The sequence below is a fragment of the Bos mutus genome, chromosome 3, assembly GCF_027580195.1.
Source record: "Bos mutus isolate GX-2022 chromosome 3, NWIPB_WYAK_1.1, whole genome shotgun sequence".
NCBI lineage: Eukaryota > Metazoa > Chordata > Mammalia > Artiodactyla > Bovidae > Bos > Bos mutus.
This window is the reverse complement of record NC_091619.1, coordinates 79,017,488-79,022,389: the sequence shown is the minus strand read 5'-3', so window position 1 is coordinate 79,022,389 and position 4,902 is coordinate 79,017,488. Positions and strand designations below refer to the sequence as shown.

The following is a 4,902-nucleotide window of genomic DNA, read 5'->3' as shown; positions in this document are numbered from 1 at the left end:
ATAATTACCAAGAAGCAGAGTGTTTGAAAACATAGATATATTAATCTCTTTGGATTGGTTAATATTAGGACCAGAAGGATCCTTGGCAATCTTTAGTTAGATGCTGAAATTTCAAGCCAGATTATTTAAATCTGAATCCTGATTCCACCACATAATAGCAATGTGACCTTGGGCTAGCCTCATTTTCCTCAGCCATAAAATGGGCATAACAGTAATACTTATTGCTCAGAGTTGTCCAGAGGGTTGAATGAGATCACATGTGGGAAAAACTACAATGAGAAAGGATGAGTACCAGAATGGCTTTCCCATCCTGCCCTTATCATGTCCCTGCCTAGGAAAGGGACTGTCCTTCGTTGTAGGATCATTACTTGCAGCTGGTAAGACCAAGGAGGATATGTGACCATAGCTGAGCCAATCAGATTTCTGCCCCAAAATTTTGGAATTGGGCACAAACTGAGTTACTGGGCTGTAGGAGCTGCACCTATGTAATCTCTAATCTGGGGAACCAAGGTTTACATTTTGATGGGGGCTGCATATTGGGGGGCTTTATATGCTGAAGAGCAAGCAGAGAATTTGTCTGCAAAGAGAAGAGACAGGAGCAGATGTGTCACAAGAAAAAGAGATGAAAAAGAAGGTGAAAGAGAGAGACTGAGATAATTCCTTTTGGGGTATCTCCAGATATGAAGCCTGAATGCATTCCTCCTTTGGGGTAAAACAAGTCCTCTTGGGCAAAATACAATGTTCTTGTATTACACCCACCACCACCTTCCCATCTTCCCTCTAAATTGATTTTGAATGAGTTTCTCTTACTTAAAATCAACAAGCCCAAATAAAACAAGGTCCTTACGCATAATGCCCTGGGCGCCTGAGAACAGAGCATTCTCCCAGGACTGAGTGGTACTGAGAGGAGCTTTACAGTCTAAGGGCTTTAATTCACACAGTGGGAGACCAAGACCAAGATCATGGTGATGTCCGCAAGTTCACACAGCTGATGGGTATAAAGCCAGGATTTCAAATTAATCTGAACTTGTCGTTTGAGAGGAAGATCTGACTCCAGGCTGTTATTCAACCAAGAGAATAAATGTAATCAAGAGTCCCTTCTCCCTCCTCTGCTTCAGTTCAGTTCAGTTGCTCAGTCCTGTCCGACTCTTTGCGACCTCATGAACCTCCTCTGCTTGTCAAATCTCAATTTAAACTCAGCCGATGCCTTCCCTCATCTCTGCACCTCCAGTACTTCCTTCCTTCTACTCTTTTTTTTTTTTTAATATTTATTTATTTGGCTGTTCTGGGTCTTAGTTGTGGCATGCAGGATCTTCAATCTTTGTTGCAGCATGTGGGATCTTTTTGTTGCAGCATAAGAACTCAGATTGCAGCATAAGAACTCAGATTGCAGCATGTGGGATCTAACTCCCCAACTAGGGATCAAACCTGGGGCCCCTTCATTGGAAATATGGAGTCTTAGCCACTGGACCACCAGGGAATATTCTGTTCTTATTTGGCCACTTAGCACATACTTTTTTCTCCTTTCTCTTTGATGGTTTATCTATCTCCCTATTTGTCCTGTCATGGAATAACCACGTATTGACTCGTATTCAGCTGAGAGGCAGAGTTCTAGAGTGGAAAGGGCAGAGGACTTTTTAACCTTATTCTGGGTCAAATCTTGACTCTGCCTTTCACTGACAATATGCCCTTGGGACTGATACTCATTAATGATGACAAAAATTATGTACTGAGCATTCATAATGTACCCAATACCATGTTGTGTGCATTATATGTGATCTATTCAATATTCACAATAGCTCCAGGAAATAAGGGTGGTTATTCTATGCTTGTAAAGAATCCGCCTGCAATTCAGGAGACCCCTGTTCAATCCCTGTGTCAGGAAGATACTCTGGAGAAGGGATAGGCTACCCACTCCAATATTCTTGGGTTTCCCTGGTGGCTCAGTCAGTAAAGAATCCACCTGCAATGTGGGAGACCTGGGTTCAATCCGTGGGTTGGGAAGATCCCCTGGAGGAAGGCAAGGCAGCCCATACCAGTATTCTTGCCTGGAGAATCCCCATGGACAAAGGAGCCTGGCGGGCTACAGTCCATGGGGTTGCAAAGAGTTAGACATGATTGAGCAACTAAGCATGGCATATCACAAGCACATTCTATGCTGACAGAAGAAGAAACTGAGCTTGACAGAAGTAATCAAGAGAACTGAAGTACACAGTTAACAAGCGGCAGAGCTATGATTAACAGCACCAAGCTCTGCAACTTTCATTTGGGGTCAGGAGTTGTAGCCTGACTATGAAAGAGAGTTTGTGAACTTGATTTAAATGTAAGTTTACATACCAAACACATTTCTTTAAAATAGATGTTTTATCTGTTAATAGAAATAGGAAACAGAAAATCTACAAATGCTGAGTCATTTTTTACAGAAGACTGAGAAAAGATAAAATACCCATATCAAAAACTAAGGACACACAAAGTGGTGGCTTTGGGGTGCTGATGACCCAGATATAGCTCTATCAGAAGCATGGCCAGAAATCCCTGCTCTCCTTGGGTGTGTGCTGTCGCTTCAGTTGTGTCCAACTCTTTGCGACTCCATGGACTGTAGCCTGCCAGGCTCCTCTGTCCATGGGATTCCCCAGGCAAGAATACTGGAGTTGGTTGCCATGCCCTCCTCCAGGGGATCTTCCGACTGAGGGATCCTCGAACCTACCTCTTCTACATTGGCAGGCAGATTCTTTACCACTAGCACCACCTGGGAAGCCCTGCTCTCCTTGGAGCAGCACGATGTTCCAAGACCACCTGACAAGTGCCAGATGCATCTCCTGTCTCCAAAGGAAAAGGCAGGAACAGCAAATGGCTGAGCCTGTTTCCTGTGGAATAAGCAAAGGGAAACATCATAAAATCAGTTGAAATAGTTAATCTGTGATTAATAGCTGAGAATATTTTTTTAAATTCCCCAAATAATTAGAGTAACTTAAAGGGCCCCCAAAAGCCCGCAGTCTCTGCCCTTCATCTATTAGTTATAAGTGGAGCCATAGAACCCTCTGTGGCTGGAACTGGAGCAGAAGAAAAGTTTTACTGTTTACATTTTCTCTTTCTAATATTTGGCACAAAAAGTATTTAAATCCATAGTCGTCATTCAGATGTCAGCATTCAGAGCCTTTATAGATGCTTAGTGCTTGCTTATATTTCCTTTCCTCTGGTTTAACCACCACCGAAGGGAGACCATTGACAAGATGCTGCGTGTGCCGGCTCCAGTCGGGTGTTCCCCCTGGAGCCAGCCAGCCCCCTCCCGCTCTGGTCTTTGATTCTAGTTCCTGCCTCTGGGGCATCCCTATTGCCTTCTGGACCCTATGTCAAATTCACATCTCCCACTCTTCTCTCTTCTCTTCTTTATCCCATGTCTCTTTGTAACCAGGTGTGTCCTGTGAAGTCAGTGTCCTGAGTTGTTCGGTAAATGGCAATATTATGACAAGGCCTACGTAAACCACATTATTTTCATGGCTGGGTGGGGTTCAGCAATAAGATTGAGAACTGGACTGTCTGGAATTCCTGGGGTGAACCATGGGGCAAGTGAGGCTGGTTGAGGATAGTTGGCCATCATCTATAAGGATGGGAAGGACATTGATTACGGCCTTGCTGTGCAAAAGTGCTGTACATTTGGAACCCCATTGTTGAAAGTAACTATCTCTAGAAGAACAATTTTTAAAGAAGTGATACCATGAACCATAACCAGAGGGGACTGTATTGTTATGAGCGCTGGGTTGGTGCTGCCAGGGCTTGTAGAAATTAGAGGTTGATATTCAAAGTATCTGACAACTGGTAATGGTGTGAGGACATTCTGCTGTTAAGTCGCTTCAGTCGTGTCCGACCTGAAGAAGTGCCAATCAAAATGCAGACTGTACCGACAGAGAGCATTCCTGAGAAAAGAGTCTAAAATGGGATGACTTAATCACCTGCTGTATGGCTCCCCTGCCATGATGACAGCGATGAACCAACTACCTGGGGAAGAAGTGATCCAAAAGGCTTCAGATCGGGCGACCTCCATTTTCCTCAACAGACGGCTTGGTGTTTTCTATTTGGTAACTGTGGTCTATAATGTGGCCGTTAAGAGATCACCAGTTTTTATGTCACTCTGAAATAAACAATAGGGGTAGTTAGGGAAATGGCAATTTTAAATTGCCCAGGTGATAAATATGCAACTTCACACACACACACACACAATATTGAATACAAATAGTTTCCACTTCTTAAGTATTCCCAGCCTTTTGCTGAGTATTTTATATGTTTAGCTTCATTTAATCTTCACAAGCAGCCTATGAGAGAGAATCTATGATTCCCATCCTACAGATGAGAAATTAAGAAGTAGAAAAGTTAAATAGCTTCCTCAAGGTCACAGACCAGATAGTCACACCTGCTGCTGCTGCTAAGTCGCTTCAGTCATGTCCGACTCTGTGTGACCCCAGAGACGGCAGCCCACCAGGCTCCCCCGTCCCTGGGATTCTCCAGGCAAGAACACTGGAGTGGGTTGCCATTTCCTTCTCACACCTAGGTTTTTAGAATTCTGAAACCAATAATCAGAATGACTCTGCCATCTTCCCAACCCAGGGATTGAACCCAGGTCTCCTGCATTCCAGGCAGACGCTTTAACCTCTGAGCCACCAGGGAAGCCCTATGGATAACAATGACTGCTAATAGTTAATGTTATTGAAGGTAAGACTAGTAATTCTTTTTCAAACTTTAGCTATCTCATCACTTGAGTTTTTAGCCCTTCAAAGAATATTGCATGATAGTAAGCAAATGCAAGTTCCCCTGAAGATCAGCTATGATCATGAAAGTGCAAATTCCTACACTTACTTAGAGATTCCTTGACAGTGAGCGCTAGCCTTCCCTATCCTTGCCCCA

The 4,902-nt window shown here is 43.7% G+C and overlaps 1 non-coding gene across 1 annotated transcript; it reads right to left on the bottom strand.

Moving 5' to 3' along the window:
* Positions 1 to 4,593: 4,593 nt before the first annotated feature.
* TRNAS-GGA (transfer RNA serine (anticodon GGA)) lies at positions 4,594 to 4,665 on the bottom strand. The gene has a single exon. It is a non-coding gene; the product is annotated as a tRNA-Ser (tRNA).
* Between the last annotated feature and the right edge of the window lie 237 nt (positions 4,666 to 4,902).